Genomic DNA, 10841 nt, shown 5'->3' on the forward strand with positions numbered 1-10841 from the left:
CTAGACCAAATGGATTTAATAGATATGTACAGAAAATTACATCCCTAATCTACAGAATTCATATTCTTCTCAAGTGCACATGGGACTTTCTCAAAGATATACCACATGTAAGAACACAAACTAAGGCTCTACAAATTCAAGAAGATTGAAATCATATCATCCATCTCCTCAGATCACAATGGCATAAAACTAGAAATCAATTGCAAGAAGAGCATGCAAAGATATATGAATATATAGAGGTTAAATAGTATTTTAATAAACAAAAAATGGATTACCAAGGAAATGAAGGAAGAAATATAAAACTTCCTGGAAACCAATGAAAATGAACACACAAGAACACAAAATCCATGGGATGCAGCAAAAGCAGTTCTCAGAGGGAAGTTCATGGCACTACAGGTCTACCTCAAGAAGAAAAAAATATTATTAATAGTCTATTTATCCTCACAACTTCAAAAACTAGAAAGCAAAAAAATAAATAAATAAAAAGAAAAAGAAAACCGCAGAGCAAGTAGAAAAAAAAATAGTAGAAATCAGAGCACAAATAAATGACATAGAGTCCAAAGAAAAACAATTCAAAAAATCAATGAAACAAAGCTGGTTCTATGAAAAGATAAACAAGATTCATGGACTATTAGCTAAACTCATCAAGAAACAAAGAGAGAGAACCCAAAAACACAAAATCAGAAAGGTAAGAGGAAAAGTAACTATGGACACCACAGAAATACAAAAGTAACAACAACTGTGAACAATTATATGGCAACAAATTCAACAATCTAAGTGAAATGGACAAATTTCTAGAAACACATATTCTCCCAAAACTGAAACAGGAAGAGATAGAAAACATAAACAGACCCATAATAAAAGAAGAAATTGAAGATGTAGTCAAGACTCTCCCAGCAAACAAAAGCCCAGGCCCAGATGACTTCACGGGGGAGTTTTACCGAACATTCAAAGAAGAACTAACACCCATTCTCCTCAAACTATTTCAAAAAGTTCAAGAAGAAGAAAGACTTCCAAACTTGTTTTATGAGGCCAGCATGATTCTAATTCCAAAACCAGAAAAAGACATTAGAAAGAAAGAAAATTATAGGCCAAGATCCCTGATGAACATAGACGCCAAAATCCTGAACAAAGTACTAGCAAATAGGATCCAGCAATACACGAAAAAAATGATCCACCATGACCAAGTGGGATTCATCCCAGTGATACAAGGCTGGTACAATATTTACAAAGCAATAAATGTGATACACCACATACATAGAATGAAAAATAAACACCACATGATCATATCAATAGATACCGGAACAGGCATCAACAAAATCCAGCACCAATTTCTTAATAAAGAAAAAACAACAACAACAACAAGAAATACTCAGTAATGTGGGAATAGAAGGATCATATCTTGATATAATAAAGGACATATATGAAAGACTTACAGCCAACATCATACTCAATGGACCAACATTAAAAGCATTTCCCTTAAGAACAGGAACAAGACAAGAATGCCCACTTTTGTCACTCTCATTTAACATAATACTGGAAGTCTTAGGCACAACAATCAGACAGGAAGAAAAAATAAAAGGGATCCAAATTGGAAAAGAGAAAGTGAAACTGACACTATTCTCAGATGACATGGTACTAAACCCCAAAGGCTCCATCAAAAATGTACTAGACTTAATAAATGAGTTTGGCAAAGTAGCAGGATACAAAATTGACATCAAGAAATCGATAGCATTCTTATGCACCAATGATGAACTCACAGAAAGAGAAACTAAGAAAACATTTCCATTTACCATTGTGGCAAGAAAAATTAAAATACCTAGGAATAAACTTAACCAAAGAAATAAAGCACCTATTGGCAGAAAACTACTGGTCACTGAAAAAAGAAACAGAGGAAGATATAAAAAAGGGGAAGTACATACCCTGTTCATGGATCGGAAGAAATAACATCATTATAATGCCCATACTATCCTAAGTGAGCTATAGATTGAATGCAATTCCCTTCAAAATAACAATGACATAGTTCACAGAAATAGAATAAATGCTTCAAATGTTCATTTGCAACCAGTAAAGACTACGAATAGCCACAGCAATCTTGAAAAAGAAGAACATAGTAAAAGGAATCACATTACCAGACTTCAGGTTATACTACAAAGCCACTGTAATCAAAACAGCATGGTACTGACACAAGAACAGGCATATAGACCAGTGGAGCAGAAGAGAGAACCCAGAAATAGACCCAAGGCAATATGTGCAATAAGTGTTTAACAAAGGTGGCAAGAGTATACAGTGGAGTAAAAACAGCCTCTTTAATAAAATGGTTTTGGGAAAATTGGACAGCTACAGGCAAAAAAACGAAACTAGACCATCAACTTACACCATACACAAGAATAAACTCAAAATGAATAAAAGACTTTAATGTGACTCATGAATCCATAAAAATCCTAGGAATCCATTAAAAACTGTAGGCAACAAAATTTCAGACATCATATGCAGCAGAATTTTCACAGGTATATCACCTAAGGCAGCAGAAACAAAGGAGAAAATGAATACATGAGACTACAACAAAATGAAAAGCTTCTGCACAGCAAAAGAAACAGTCATCAAAATGGAAAGGCTACCCATTGTATGGGAGAGCATCATTGCCAATGATATATCATATAAGGGGTTAATTTCCAATACATATAGAGTGCTCATACAACTCCACAAAAGGAAGACAAAGAATCCAATTAAAAAATAGGCAGAGGAACTAAATAGACACCTCTCCAAACAGGACATACAAATGGCTAAGAAACATATGAAGAAATGCTCAACATCACTAATCATCAGAGAGATGCAAATTAAAACAACGATGACGTATCACCTCACACCTGTCAGAATGGCTGCCATCAACAAACCATCAAACAGCAAGTGTTGGTGAGGGTGTGGAGAAAAAGGGGACTCTAGTACACTGCTGGTGGGAATGCAGACTGGTGCAGCCACTATGGAAAACAATATGGTGTCACCTCAAAAAATTAAAAATTGATCTTCCATTTGACCCAGTGATCCCACTTCTAGGACTATACCCTAAGAAGACTGAAACACCAATCAGAAAGAATATATGTACCTCCATGTTTGTAGCAGCACTATTTACAATAGTAAGATCTGGAAACAGCCCGAGTGTCCATCAGTAGATGAATGGATCAAAAAGCTGTGGTACATGTACACAATGGAGTACTACGCAGCTGTAAGAAAGAAAGATCTCTTATCCTTTGAGACTACATGGAGGGACCTGGAAAGTGTCATCCTAAGTGAAACAAGCCAAACAGAGAAAGACAAGTATCATATGATCTCACTTATTTGTGAAATATAATGAACATAACAGTCTGAGGAATGGGGTAGTCCCAGAGACATGGAAGTGGGGTACAGACTGACAATCCACAGAGGAGGGGATGGTGGGAGAGAGATAAACCACAGAACTTGTACGCATGTATGCATGAACAATGGACATGGACAACAAAGCTGGGGACAGGGCATGGAGGGAGAGGGAGGGGGGATCAGTGGGGGAAAAAGGAGAAACATCTGTAACAAAAATTAAGTAATAAAAATAAAACTCAAAAAAATTACTAGATTTAATAAATGAGTTTGAAAAGTAGCAGAATACAAAATTAACGTCAAGAAATCGACAGCATTCTTATACACCAATGATGAACTCATAGAAAGAGAAACTAAGAAAATAATCCCATTTACTATTGTGGTCTAAAAAAAAAAAAAAAAAAAATTAAGATACCTAGAAATAAACTTAACCTAAGAAATAAAGGACCTATTTGCAGAAAACTACAGCTCATTGAAAAAAGAAAAAGAGGAAGATATAAACATGTGGAAGCAAATATCTTGTTCATGGACTGGAAGAATTAACATCATTAAAATGTCCATACTACCCAAAGCAATCTATAGATTCAATGCAATCCCCATCACACTACTACAACAAACTTCACAGAAACAGAACAAATACTTCAAATGGAATCAAAAAAGACCTCGAATAGCCACAGCAATCTTGAAAAAGAAGAATGTAGTAGTAGGGATCACATTACCAGATTTCAGGTTATACTACAAAGCCGCTGTAATCAAAACAGCCTGGTACTGGCACAAGAACAGGCATATAGACCAGTGGAACAGAACAGAGAACCCAGAAATAGACCAAATGCAATATGCGCAATTAATATTCAACAAAGGTGGCAAGAGCATACAGTGGAGTAAAGACAGCCTCTTTATTTATTTTTATTTTTTTTATCCTCACCCGAGGATATTTTTCCATTTTTTGTACAGATAGAGTGGGAGGGAGAGAGAGGGAGAGAAATATCGACGTGAAGGGACACATCGAGTGGCTGCCACCCGCACGACCAACCAGGGCCGGGGACAAACTGCAACCGAGGTACGTGCCCTTAGTGGGAACCGAACCCGGGTCTCTCCGGACCGCAGGCCGACGCTCTAACCGCTGAGCCAAACTGGCAGGGCTAAAGACAGCCTCTTTAATAAACAGTGTTAGGAAAATTGGAAAGCTACATTCAGAAAAAAAGAAACAAGACCATCGACTTACACCATACACAAGAATAAACTCAAAATGGATAAATGACTTAAATATTTCTCATGAATCCATAAAAATTTTAGGAATCCATAAGAATCCATTAAAAATTCTAGGCAACAAAATTTCAGACATCACATGCAGCAGAATTTTCACTGATTCATCACCTCAGTCAACAGAAACAAAGGAGAAAATGAACATATGAGACTACATCAAACTGAATAGCTTCTGCACAGCAAAAGAAACAATCAGCAAAATGGAAAGGCAACCCACTGTATAGGAGAGCCAATGATATATCAGATAAGGAGTTAATTTTCAATATATAGAGAGTGCTCATAAAACTCAACAAAAGTAAGACAAAGACCCCAATTCAAAAATGGGCAGAGGAACTAAATAGACACCTCTCCAAACAGGACATACAAATGGGCAAGAGACATATGAAGAAATGCTCAACATCACTAATCATCAGAGAGATGCAAATTAAAACAACAATGAGGTATCACCTCACACCTGTCAGAATGGCCGCCATCAACAAATCATCAAACAACAAGTGTTGGCGAGGGTGTAAAGAAAAGGGGACTCATAAAATAAAAATATAAAATTATAATAAAAAACAATAAATAAAAGAAAAGGGGACTCTAGTACCCTGTTGGTGGGAATGCAGACTGGTGCAGCCACTATGGAAAACACTATGGTGGTACCTCAAAAAATTAAAAATTGAACTTCCATTTGACCTAGTAATCCCACTTCTAGGAATATACCCTAAGAAGACTGAAACACCAATCAGAAAGAATATATGTACCCCCATGTTTGTAGCAGCACTATTTACAATAGCTAAGATCTAGAAACAGTGCAAATGTCCCTCAGTAGATGAATAGATAAAAAAGCTGTGGTACATATACACAATGAAGTACTATGCAGCTGTAAGAAAGATCTTTTATCCTTTGAGGCAACATGGAGAGACCTGGAAAGTATCATTCTAAGCGAAACAAGCCAAATAGAGAAAGACAAGTATCATATAATCTCATTTATTTGTGGAATATAATTAACATAATAGTCTGAGGAATGGGGTAGTCCCACAGATGTAGAAGTGGGGTACAGACTGACAATCCCCAGATGAGGGAGTGGTGGGGGAGAGATAAACCACAGAACTTATATGCATGTATGCATGAACCATGGACAACAAAGCTGGGGACAGGGTGGGGAGAGAGAGACAGGGGGAAATCAGTAAGGGAAATAAGTGAAATATTTGTAACAAAAAAATTAATTAAATATAAAAATAAAATACAATAAATCAATGAAGTTAGAAAAAAATGAAAAAATAAAAATCAATGTGGAAAATATCCTCGAGTGAGGATTACCTACAACAACAGAAAAATAAAATGAATCTTGAAGGATAGCAGCATGTGTTAGAATGCAAATTCTTCCCTCCTTGTCTCCTTGATCTCAGGGTGATTAAACACCTTTAAAAGCTGACACTTTAACAACAACAACAATATAGCCAGTATTGTTAAGAATGTGGAGAAACTGGAATCACTGTTATTCCTGGTGGAAATATAAAACTTTGCAGCTCCTGTGCAACTGGTGAGGTGAATCCTCAGAAAACTTACACATAGAATTAGTATATGGTGCAACAACCCTGCTTGTGGATACAAACTCAAATTGAGGCAAAGCTGGGATGCGAGGAGGTATTTGCACACCCATGTTACAGCAGCATTATTCCCTGGGAGCCCAGAGGTGGAAACCACCCAAATGTCTTTTGCGTCTGAACAGTCCTCACTGATCCCTTTCTCCTGCACTGGCAGAGCTGCATTGTGGACACCCCATTACAGCCTGAAGGATACAGCTTTGGCCCAGAATCCAGGGATGTGCTCAATATGGGTGCTTCTCAGTTCTAAGTAAGGCCTGGGCCTCTGCCCTGTCCTGCGCTTGAGCCAGGAGGACTTGCCCGCTTGCTTATTCACAGGCTCCATCTCTGACTGAAGGGCCTGGAGCCCCTCCAGCGCGGACAAGGTGCACTGCCCACCCTGCCCACACTCCCTGCTTCCACTCCTCAGACTTCTCTTCTTGCGGCTTTGTGTCAGCCTCTGATTCCGGTTGACCCTCACCTCGCATCTCCACAATCTTCACGACGTCTTCCCCATCCAGGACAGTCTGCTTCTCAGCTATTAATTTCCCCTAACAGGCCTCCTTCTCCTCCCCCTGCTCCTCACTTTCTGGACCCAGAATGACCTCATCCTCCTTCTCCACCTGCAACAGCTCTCCATGCATCAAGTCCTCCTGCCTCCCCAGCCCCAGGTCTAAAAAAACCTCCTCCCCTTCCCCCAGCATGCCACGAGCTGCCACCCACTGCACCGCCAAACTGAGGCCCTGCTGCTCCAAGACAAAGTGCTGCCCTGACACCAACTCCCCCTCCTGGACCCTCTCCTATTGTCAGGGCTCCTCACACTCAGGTCCCTGCTGAGCCTCACCCTACTTCTGCACAAAGCCCTCCTCAGACAACACCTCCTTCTGCCTTCCCAGCTCCAGGTGGGGCCAAACCTCCTCTGCGGCCACCAACCCAGCTTCCCTTGTCCCCAGCTCCAACTCCTGCCTCCAGCTCCAGCAACCACTGTCCCCTCAGTACCGCCTCTACCCTCAGCTCCTGGGCCTCACCGCCTCCCTGCACAAAGTTGGACATGAAAAGACCCTGCTCAGTCCCACTCGGGCCTTCCTTTATGGTGCCAACGCCCCTAATGTCCTCGGAACCTGGAAGCAGGTGCCTGCGAGATCCACTGCCTGCGCTGCCGCCTGTGTCCAGATCCAGGTCCTTGCTGTAACCAAACCGTGAATCCAGGCATATGCAATTGAGATTGTGAGGTCGGCACAGGGAACAGTAATCCTGCTGGCCACGCCCCGAGGCCTGTCCCATCCAACAGGCTCTGTGAAGTCTCTTCCAATCAGAGCGCGCTCAGTGGGCGTCACCCCACTCAGCCCCGCCCTGCGGGGAGGCCGCCTCCTTCTCCCCAGGAGCCCAGAGTCCCTGGGGAAGGCCGTCCTCCCTCCACCCCGCTGGCCTTCCCGCGACGTCTGCTGTTCACACTGCATCTAACCACCGTTTCCCAGTCCAGGAGTTTCCCGCCTCACTCTGCCCCTGGTCCTCAGGGACCCTGGGAACAGACAGGGCGAGCGTCCTGGGCAGGAGAGCCTCTCCCGGCACATCTGGTAGCTGAGGTCCCAGGTGCAGGCAGGGGAAGGCTGTGTCGGGAGGGCCCGATCCTCCGTCCTGGGAGAGTGCAAAGCTCAGGGACCCGGACATGGAAAGACTCCTGCTTCCTCTAGTTTCTGTCGTTTGCTCTGCCCTTGGTTTCTGTGCTCTTTGCGGTGCCCTTGCCCCCTGGCCCTCACCTACCCGCCCGCGCTGGGGTCAGCGATAGCCAGAAAGTGTCTCCAGTGCAGAAAAGAGTTGACCTGTGTGCTAATAGGCCGCAGTCCTTTTACTATGTCATAGATATTTCCCAGGAGAAGGGTTGAGAGAGACCCACCCAGAGGACTGAGAGAAATCAGATGCGAGAGTGAAACCTCTGCTCTCCAACTAGCTGATCCACACGGCCAGGGACAGGACAGCTCCATTACGAAGACTTGCTCAGTAATGGAAACACCTCTCCCTTCAGCCATGGGCATCTGTTCTGGTGACCAAAAGAATCTCAAACGCTGTGGTCCCACCTCTTTTATGGTCCTTTCTAAGGCATCTGAAGACACCCGTGTCTCCTCCAAAGCTATGATTCCGCACAATGCAGGGTTCCATGACCCCATTGAGAACAGCACCGAGAGAGCTCTCTCTGGCTTGCTAACATGGCAGCACCAGCTCAGGATATTCTACAGTGTTTGAATTCAAACAGGTGCTTTCCAGGCCCTGATACATCTGCAGGCATTTGGGGCTGTTCACACAGGAAATGGGACTGTGCCCCCAAATGTACTATTGAAACAATTAGGCATTTTTGTCCCTACTCTGGGTGCTAATGTTGGGGGCCCACTCACTATTTCCATCCCAGCTGACCACAAGCAGAAAAGCAGCGATGGTTTATTTTTGCTCTGAATCCAGAAAATCCAGGATTCTTTCCAGAGGCTATGCTGGTTTCAACAAGAGCAATGCAAGAGTGTGTAAACTGGTATGCAGAAAGCCATAGCATCCTTGCTCCCAAGGTAAAATACAATGAGTTCTCTTCCAGTTCAGGTGTTCTGTGCTACAGTCTCACAACTGTTTGACAAAACTATGTACTTTGCTGTTTGGGGCTTTTCTCTATGTGTCAATAGGTGATTGGCCTCCTCTGGCTCACAGTGGATGAGGCTTTGGTCAATGGTGCCATTGATAGCCTTCTGATGCAGGTGTTGCAGAGTGGCCCTGCCACATACACCCAGGACTTATCACATGCTTCGCATGTAACAAAACAACTCTTACCAGTACTCCCGCACACTGCCTTCATCTCTGATGCTCAGATTGTGGGCAGTTTTTTTTTTTATACACATTTATTTTTCACAGCACTCTCTTTGATTTTGGTTTTACAGTCTTGTCACCCTGCAACCATCACCGGAGTTCAGTCATGTACATGGCAGATCTGTGACAAAACGGATATAAGTGTTAGATCTCAAGACAAAATAAATAAATAAATAAATAAATAAATAAATAAATAAATAAATAAAACAAAAACCTACAGCTTAGGTACGACAGTCAAGGTGTGCTCTCCACAACTGTACACAGTTACTGTTCCATGATCAATGTACAAGGATCGCCACAAGAAGCCAGTCAAAACTTCCTACAATTCTCAGGTATTATCTTGAGAAAACAGAATAAAATTTAAGGCATCTGGACCCTTGTCTCCAATTTCATAGCCCTGCTTCTCTGCCCCAATGTGGGAATTCCAGGATTTGCCCATTCAACAGCTTTTGTGAGGTCATCTACTCAACACTACTGCATTTCCTCTCATAGAAACAATGCAAAGAAGAAAAAGTTTGCATGCTTCTTCACTAATTCTATTAGGTCAATGTCCAGGTGTGGGACGTGTACTGTGAATGTTCCACAGGTTATTTCTTCCTCTTCCTTTAAAACAGAGTGTGAGACCATCCAGATCCCTCAGCATTGCTGTGCAGGGGCACAGTTTACATATGTCCTGTCCAAGCTAACCATATTGGAGGTTCTCTTATGTGCACTTCCGAATATGGAGTGTTCTTTGGCACACACACACAACCAAAACACATGTGCATATATAGGAACCTTCTGACTCACAGTGTCCTCAGGAAAATAGGGCCCCTTCTAAGCAATGTTTCCCTTTCCTTTCCAGGACTTATTATTGGCCTGCACAACCTGGACACATTGTCACCATTGTGGGCTTGGCAGAGGCACATTGATGGGGGATGTAAGATCAGGAAAAAGCCTGAATTGGAAGCATAGACAAAGGATAAGGCACCGGAGGTTAGGACCTTGTTCATATTTGGGGGAGACCAGGGAAGTAAGAAAAGGACAAGAAGTGCTACTGCAGAAATTTGATGAATCAACTGGTTCCTTCCCCAGTAGCCCATGAAAGCTTAGATGCACAGAGCACCTGAACCTGCTTGTACTCTGTGGGCACTAAGGTCTCCCAGTTGCCTTTATCCACCCTCCTTCCTGCTGGCTTCTACACTATGGTACCTTCCCTTTGACTGGAGACTTTTTCCTACAGTTCTTTAGAAAAGGACATTTTCAGGAGCAACAACTCACCATGGAGTGCTCAGCACCTGAGCTCTTCAGAAACAGCTCCTCCTCTCAGCTCCTTATGCTGGGTTCTGCATCCCCCGGGAGTGCTGCAGGGGATTGGGCCTCAGGTGCTGGTGGATGATCTGGGTGGAAAGACATAGCAGAGAGAGACTGGACCCATTTATTTTCATGTCCCTGGGTCCATCTATATCTTCTTTTCTGACATGGCCAAAGCACTATCACCTGTGCAATCCTGCCTCATCCTGGAAGGTTGTGTTCTGACAACCAGTTGAAGAAGTTAATGCTTGTATTGTCTTGTCTGCAGCTGGGAACTCCACATTCCTAATCCCAGAACCAGAGCACTTGGGTGGAACTAATTGCCTGGTATTCTGGAGGGAGAGAGCTGAAAGGGTGGGTCCCCACTGTCTTAGTCTCCACAACTATTCACCATTTCGGTGCTCTCCCATACCTCATCTGGGAAGCATCTGACACCTGCAAGGCCGACATGACACTACTTCATGATCACATTGTTCAGGAAGTAGGTAATGTCCAGAAAGGAAAACA

Source organism: Molossus molossus, unplaced genomic scaffold (assembly GCF_014108415.1).
Source record: "Molossus molossus isolate mMolMol1 unplaced genomic scaffold, mMolMol1.p scaffold_m16_p_48, whole genome shotgun sequence".
NCBI lineage: Eukaryota > Metazoa > Chordata > Mammalia > Chiroptera > Molossidae > Molossus > Molossus molossus.